This window comes from Leptinotarsa decemlineata, unplaced genomic scaffold (genome assembly GCF_025532065.1).
Source record: "Leptinotarsa decemlineata unplaced genomic scaffold, Ldec_3_MD MMD2_tig00002159_RagTag_RagTag, whole genome shotgun sequence".
NCBI classification, from domain to species: domain Eukaryota; kingdom Metazoa; phylum Arthropoda; class Insecta; order Coleoptera; family Chrysomelidae; genus Leptinotarsa; species Leptinotarsa decemlineata.
In genome coordinates this window covers 5,995,107-6,004,014 of record NW_027412574.1, presented here as the reverse complement: position 1 = coordinate 6,004,014, position 8,908 = coordinate 5,995,107, and the positions used below count along the sequence as shown (strand labels likewise).

The window sequence follows — 8,908 nt, the reverse complement described above, 5'->3', positions numbered from 1 at the left end:
CCTTGGTTTGCAATGACCTTCTATAATGAACACTGAATGGTTAGTATAAACCCTATTTCAAAATATTCATTCAGTAATTTAGACAAGAACCTGAAGTCGGTACATACACAATGGAAAAAGTAATCTTGAAAAACATCAAGTAGTGCTGTCCAAATTGGTTTTACCTAAAAAATATTAAGGCCATTCATTCTTGAAAACGGGGGTTATATACTTTTCTCATGCATTTTATATATCAAAGGCATTTCTATTTTTTGTAAGTATATGAAAATTAGGTTATTTGATAATAAAAACAGACCAATTCAACAGACCAATTCGCATATGAAGACATACTTTTTGTACTGAGTAGCATTTAAATTAAATTTTTTGTGATTTATTGATTGTGAAAAGAGAATGTTTTTTGTCTAAAATCGAGATCAAATACAAAATAAGGTCTTCTTTATTATCAAATTATATTTGATAATGAGCATACTTACCTAGCACAACTACTTAAGAAATCATCAAGAATTTGCGATAATTTTCATATGCATTACTGCTGATATTTATATTTGGACTAACAAATTCATTAATGGAAATTCAATTTATAAGGTATAATTAATATCCGCTGACTCACCTTTGTTGTTTCAGATTAATTTATAAAAACTTTTATTATGCTGGGATTATTTCAATCACCTGCACTGAGGAGAGGTAACTCAGAATCGGTCTATGGTTGATTTACTTGACTTATTTGAACATGGTCCTGCTGCTGGATGAACGAGAAACATCTGCGAGACTAACCTATCTGAGGTATCTTGCATAAATGTCTGTCGGAATTATTCAATGTCCAGCGTGGTATATAGGAGCCGGGAAAGTACCTAATTTTTTTTCGGCAGGCATTTACCAGAACCTAGGTACTTGCTAGATAGTTGTCGCTATTTTCCTCTCAATTGTGCTCTTAATTATTAACAATTTTTTCAAGTGTAACTATTTTGAAGGTCTGCAGGTCAGCAAATTGTTCTCAGTAAACATTGCTCACGTAATCTCGTAGAAAGGCAAAAATTCTTGCAGGTCGGGTCTCCCAGATGTGAATCTGGACCAGCTTATTCATTTTTGACAGAAAAATTTTCCAACTCCCCCTAAAAAGTTCACAAACCTCAAAAAATTCAAAATACATTTTACAGGTCATTGGGTCTCCCACAAGTTAATCATTTTTTAAGAAAAATTTCCAACCTCCACCCTTTGGATATGGAAAAATTTCACAATTCCCATGAAATTGAAAATGAACCTTGCAGGTCGGCGGAAATTCTTGCAGGTCGAGTCTCCCAGATATGAATTTCGAACAGATTGTTTATTTTCAACAGAAAAATTTTCCAACCCCCAGGTCTTGTCTCTCAGACATATCTGGAAGACCCGACCGGCAAAATGTATTTTAAATTTTTTGAGATTTGTGAACTTTTTGGGTGGGGGTTGGAAAATTTTTCAGCCGAAAATGAATAAACTGGTCGAGATTCATATGTGGGAGACCTGACCTGCGAAAATTTTTGCCGACCTGCAAAAAATATTTTAAATTTTTTAAGATTTGTGAATTTTTTGAGGGGGTCTGGAAAATGTTTCTGTCGAAAATGAATAATCTGGTCGAGATTCATATCTGGGAGACCCGACCTGCAAAATATGTTTTCAATTTTTTGAGATTTGTGAATTTTTTGAGGGGGGGTTGGAAAATTTTTCTGTCCAAAATGAATAATGATCACAGAGTAAAAAAGAACTGGAAATTGAAAAGGAAAAGCAAAAAAATTAAAAAATAAACTAAAAAGGATTTCAAACCAAGTTACTTCACGACGTTTCGATTGTTACTATCTACAATCGTCTTCGGGTGATGACTGTCGTCACCTGAAGGTGATTGTATTTTCATTTTAAGTTTTATTGTTTTATAACTTCAGGAAGAAAAAATAATACAAACCCTTGGTATGAGATATGCGAAGAAAAGAGATAATATTAATACTTCTTTTCAAAATTATTCACAAATATATTTCTTTGCATTTTTTAATCAAAATAATCACGAATAGGATACAACTCTCTTTACAAAAGTTTCAATCAATTTGAGTGATTCACTATTGAAGTGAATTAAAATTGATTGATCATAGGTATAAGAAAATAACATTTTTTTTATTAATTTCAAAAAACTGCCTGCTAGATAGATATTCTGTGGCGCAACCATATGAAAACTTCAAAGAAATGTTTGATCGATTTGTAAAGATATATACAAAACATGGTTCCATCACAATACATCTGAGACCAAGGAAGAATCGAAACGTTGGTATCTATACGGTGAACAGGGTGAACGTACACAAAAAAAAGTCAAGGTGTATCTGTAAGGTTATGGCCACAGATAGCGGAGTAATTCACATCGATTATTTTGAGAAGGGTAGAACGATCACTAGCGAATATTATTCAGAGCTTTCAGACAGATTCGATACTGATATGAAGCAAAAATGATCGCATTTAGCGAAAAAAAGACAATGCACGGGTACACATGTATACTTCATCCAGTTTATGCAACTATTTACAGTTTCCGAACCTAAAGGAATATGGCTGGGTGGTAAACGATTTGTGTCGAATGACGAGGTAATAAACCAGATAAACGCCTATAATGAGGAGCCTGAGAAAACCTTTTATTTGGAAAGAATGGAAAAAAATCATAAAAACGCTGTAGTAAATGTATTGAGCTGAAAAGGATTATGTTGGAAATTTAAACGCTTATTTGCTGGAAAAAAATTATTCAAAAATTCATTGACTTACGGAACAGAACTCGCGCATTTCACTGTTCTTATCAAATAGTTATTTAGATTTCGTTTCTTTTCGGTATTTTTCTTGTCTATGTGAAGTTACAATGGTTAATGTATAATTTTTGGTTGGCACACTCTATGTTTCAGATGTGTTAAACTTTGCACCTTTTTATGAAAATGTACCGAACATATCCTTGGAATATATATATATATATATATATATATATATATATATATATATATATATTTCAATCATGAATTTGATAAGAAATTTGCGAGTGTAGTGATACAATACATTTTTCATAAAAAAAAATTCATTACAAAAATTCAATAAAAAACTTATGGTTGATTCATACTCCAAAAATCTACTTTTATTTTTTCACCTTTGCTTTTACCTAATCTTTCAACTTCACTTCAATAATAGTGATTAAAAATTGATAAATTGGGTTTATGGCAGTGAGTGTTGAAATAAAACTGACGCATACGCTGCATACATAAATTTGAGGTGTCACAATTTTTGTTGGAAATATTGACTTCAGATAAATTATTAAGAAAATTTAAATAGTGAACGTTCGGAATCGAAAGTGGAAGTTGAACAAATATATTAATTATGGGTCGGTGTTACTTACACTTCACATTTAAACAGCAGAGAGCCAATATCAATGAAGAACTTGGTTATGTTATGAATAATTTTGACCACACTGTCGGTTGAACAATTTTATACTTTAAGAAATCCTTGACAAAAAAGTAGCTACCCACAGAATTTTGTCTTTTTCTGGAAATTGTGCAGTTACTCTGCCAAGCTGAAACTTTCAGACAGGGATATGATCCTCTTGAAGTAATACCAGTGTAAACATTCCAGCTAAGTCAGATATTTCAGTTTTTCTTTGGAATAACTTCCCCGAAAACAAGAATACAAACATAAGAACTTTTTTATTTTTCAAGGTCATAACGAAGTTATGTAAAACTTACTATTCTGTGCCTATAGTCTATATATCCTTTGTCAATTTTGATTGTTTACTTTTTACTCAACTTTTAGCTCCTAACAATTAATATTCAAGCAATAAACAATCGAACAATTTCTATTTCAATAAAATCCCAAATATCACATTTTCAACATTGAATCTTTTATTTGAGAAACTATCCAAGAAATATTTATTTTAAATTTATTGGAATGATCGAAGGTATTATGCATTCTTTTATAATAATTTTTTAGACCACTTTTGGTATTCAGATTAAACTTTGATGAGAATTTCATTTTAAAATTATTCAAAAATTAAACGCTCCTGGAAAAATATCTTAATCTCATAATATTATCTATATACTGAAGTTGAATATTGCTTGGGATATTGCCAATGCATTGGTGATGTTTTAGGATGGTGCAAAAGACTATTATAGATGCAGATGGAGTAAAGATCAGATACGAACATGTTCCAAATACCTGGGCTTGGGCAGGATATTATGCACTTTTCTTTTATGTTGGTTCCATTATAGTTCTTGGCTTAGTTTATCTATTTACTTCGAATCTGCGAAATAGGCAAAGAGCAATGAGACAAATCAATAAAGAAAATTAGCATGAGACCTTGAGTGTTAATATAGAATTTAAGTTACATTGAGCAGGCAACGCATCTAAGAAATTGGTATATCTTATGGATATGAGAGTGAACAAAATGAAAGCTAGTTGGCTGTGGTTGAATGGAACTTGTAGTACCTTATGGTTCGTCTGCTACCTACTGCAGCAGATAACATTATCTTGTAGTCTTGGCAACAAATTATTAATAATTTCCTCATAAGCAACCAATTGTCTATATGAAGAAAAATCAAAATACACCACAAGAGCTGATGAGAAAGTTTTCCTCGAACTCCTGGAAGTTGTATGGAGTGTTAAATGTATGATATATCAAATATTTCGGGAATTTGGTGAAATTTTTGAGAATCGGCTGTGGAAGGTATACAAAGCTCCATTAGAGCAATTATCAGGAGTGGAAATATTGAAAAAACTAAATATCGAATAAAAAATTGATTTTTGGGAAAGAAAGTTTTTGGCTTTCTACTACTCCATCTTGATACAAAAAAATGTGGGAATCTTTCAATGAAAGGAGGGAAGTAATCAATTTGAAAATAAGTAACTCTATATGTGGATGTGTAGATCATGCAAAGAAGCAACTTTCAGACACAAACTGGAAGAAAGCCTTCCTGAAACAACTACTTTCATATAAACAATGATTCAGGAGGGCTTTCTTCCAGTTTGTGTCTGAAAGTTGCTTCTTTGCATGATCTACACATCCATGTATAGAGTTACTTATTTTCAAAATGATTACTTCCTTCCTTTCTTTGGAAGATTCCCCCATTTTTTTGTATTAAGATGGAGTAGTAGAAAGCCAAAAACTTTCTTCCCCAAAAATTAATCACTCTTGAAAATATAACCCCTTCAATTCAAAAAATTGATGTTGAAATACAGGTCCATATTCAAAATGCAAAGGACCCTAAGTCGCTCAATACTCTGTATAAAAATTCTTTGGTAATACTCTGATAGTGCTATATAAGTAGATGTGGGAGAGTGTAAACATATTTGCAATATTCCTGCAAAAGAAGAAGTTACAGCAAAGGTACTGCTCCAGCAATTTCTTTATTAGAGGCTGCCACCTTAGTATACTATTATAGAGTATAAATGATGAGAAATGGCAGAGAAGAAGTAAAGAACTAATGAAATACATACAATAAATTATACATAGATATAGATGAAACATTTGTTGAATAGAATTTTGGATATTAGCATCTACTATCAGATCTCACAGTTGACACAAATATTCTGCTGTATTGTAAAAGCATCCGATAACTAAAAACTCTTTGTTTAGCTTCGAAAATATTTTCTTTTTTTCACTTCTACTAACGAGAAGTTTTCAATAATTGAGATTGAGGTTAAAGTTATCGAATCACCATGTCCTATGTAGAAATGTAGTCAATTTCCAGAGCATTTTTGTTTTTTTTTTGTCGGCTATTATTTCCCGCCTCTCCATTGGGTGGAATTGAAATAAAAAGTATCAATAGTTACCTATATGCATCCTTGTGTAGTTTGAAGAATGAAAATGAGAAATGTGAATTGAATGAATCTTACAAATGATTATTGAAAAATATAGAGAAAAACTACCAGCCAATAAATTACTAGGTATATTGGTTATTAGATATTTTGTTACTTTGTATAAATTTATTATTGAAACTCAGTTCTACCTAATTTTTAAAACTATATACCTTTTATTACAGATTTTCTTTTGTTTTTATTGGTCACTATTGTTTTTTATTCATTTATTTATTTATTTACGGAATGTCCATTACAGCATTGTACAAGTTAATATAAAATTTGCGGTCCTGAATATGTATACCTACAAAACAAAATTTCACTACAGAGAAAAGCTATATACATTTATTTTAAATTGTGGTCTTATAAAATATAAAAATAAAAAGAATAAAAGTAAAATATATATATATATATATAGATAAATACATAAATACACACATACATAAAAAATATTCATTCACTGCACATTAATATGTGCAGTGAATATGTAATATGTTCCGTGTTAGGAATCACACGTTAAAAGGCAAGACCTCGTTAGTCCTTAGCTCTCACAAGTTTCTCAACTTCTGAGAATTGTCGTTCGTATGGGGGTGGCAGCTGATTAACGGAAAAACAGATTTTAAACAGAAACAGACAGATATACTCTTAAGAGAATAAGGAGATCTGGTGAATAAACTTCACCAGCAAGCAACTTGAACAAAAAGCATAAGCCAATTTCTATTCTTCTGGTCACCAGAGTGAATACTGACGAAATTTTTCTTCCTTTTTTGTTTATATAGTTTTTCTTGAGTCTATGTAATCCAAACACCAGAAACCAGAACGCACATATTTGTTTGTTTACTTCTCAATGTTTAAAAAAAATCTGTTTTTCCGTTAATCAGCTGTTGCCCCCATACGAACGACAACTCTCAGAAGTTGAGAAACTTGTGCGAGCTAAGGACTTACGAGGTCTTACCTTTTAACGTGTGATTCCTATACATGTAAAATCGTTGGTGAAAGCACAGCTGAAGCGTTTTCTTTATTAAAGGCCCTCTGACACCTTCATATTTTGTTTATCTTCTTATGAAGTTTGCTTATCAAAAATTCAACAAATGCTTCGACATGAATAGGTAGTTCTTTCCAATAAATCTAACAAAAACTTCTGCTAAATGTGAACCAAAAAAGCAAGTGTAAAAGTGATCACATGGCACAAATTCACTGCCTCATAGGCAGGCACAGGGGGTGTAACATATGCATCTTTGTATGTAGTCATTATTACTAATGTCCAATTCCATAATAAGCACTAATATTGCATTAAAACAAAAACGTTGTTGTCAAGGTTATGATTCTATATATTTTATCATGATTTTTCCTCATCTGTATAATTTCCGTGCCCTACTGCAAGAGATAGATTAAGGCTAAAACGTCAGTCATTTTTGAGAATTTAGTAGGTACCTAATATTTTGGAACTAAAGTATACAGTGCAATGCAAATAACTTTCACTCAACATGAATGTACCCAGATTATATAAGATATACGCATTGCATTCCAGTTTAAATGAGCCATCTTCAAAATGTCATTTAATATTAAGACTAAAAAAAATCATGAAACACACTAACTTAACTTTTCAGACAAACACTCCTACCTAAAAATTAATTCTTGTCAGCCACCAACTTCCCATAATGACACACATGTCAAAAATTTCAAATTGGAATGATAGCCGAGTGTAACTTAAAAAGCCTTTCAATTATGTATTCAACTCTGTAATTTTTGTGTGTCAACGTCATCGGTTACTCTGGTCATTAGCCTCGTGTTGTGGGTAGACAATATTAATAATTTTCCGAGTAACCTAGGGCGCATCTTAGCTATGCGCAGTCCGTCAGCAATGTAACGTTCTAAAATTAGCGATGCCTCACCAATTTTTATTAGGTAAGATAACAATGCTAAAGTGGGCAAAATGGCTAGATCCCTTAGTTGCTAAACATAACTTTGTCGAATAGGTATCTAGCTACAGGGTGCAGTCACGACAACGCTCGCTCTGGAAGCCCCAGCAAACAGCAACCGATGAAAATGTTGAGAAAGTGAAGAAAATTGGAGAATCGTCGAATCATTATTAGAGAATTTGCTGAGGATTATACTGGGCATAAAGCGTGTGGCAGCGAAGTTCATTCCAAAACTGCTGAATTTTGACTCAAAAAACAGTAGCATGCGCATCGTTCGAGAATTCTTGAATGACGTCAACGGTGATTCAGATTTGCTCAAAAGCGTCGTATCTGGTGCCGAATCATGAATATATATGGTTATGATGTCGAAACCAAAGTCCAATCGTCCCAATAGAAGAGTCCAGGAGAACTAAGACCAAAAAAGCAAGTCAAGGTTTTGCTCACTGTTTTCTTTGATTATCGTGGCGTAGTGCATCAGGAGTTCTTGCCATGTGGTGGTACGGTCAATGAAAAGTATTATCTTGATGATATGCGTCGCTTGCGAAAAGCGATACGAAGAAACCGTTGGTATGGTGGAAAATTAATTCGTGGCTTTTTCATCACGATGCACCTGGTCACTCGTCATTGCTTGTTCGTGATTTTTTGGCCAAAAACAACATCAGACTAAGGCCTGCTCAGCCACTGTATTTACCAGATTTGGCTTCCTGCGACTTTTTCCTGTTCCCCAGATTGAAGAAACCCGTTAAAGGACGGCGTTTTGCGGCTATTGAGGAGATAGAAACTGAATCGCTGAGAGAGCTCAAGAACTGACCAAAAAGTACAAATCAGAACTGCTTTGAGGATTGGAAAAAACGCTGGCATAAGTGTATTATATCTTAGGGAGATTACTGTGAAGGAACAAAAAAAAAGATATTAAATGAATAAATATTGTTTTGGAAAATTCACATTATTTTATGAACAGCGAGGTCTGTTCATAAAATAATGTGAATTTTCCTAAATTGATGTCGGTGAAGAGGGAAGAATGAGTGACGGGGCAGTTTATCGGTCTTCGACTCTTGGAAGACACTTGCTGAACAAGGAAAAATTTTTCATTCGCATGTCAATGCCATTGCCAAATGATGATGTAGATTTTTCATATCATTGTG

At 32.8% G+C, this 8,908-nt stretch overlaps 1 long non-coding RNA gene across 1 annotated transcript; it reads left to right on the top strand.

The window, feature by feature from the left end:
* Nucleotides 1-3,024: 3,024 nt before the first annotated feature.
* On the top strand, nt 3,025-4,343 carry LOC141483015 (uncharacterized). The gene is made up of 2 exons (XR_012465858.1): nt 3,025-3,946; nt 4,138-4,343. It is a non-coding gene; the product is annotated as an uncharacterized lncRNA (long non-coding RNA).
* The last annotated feature ends 4,565 nt before the right edge of the window (nt 4,344-8,908 follow it).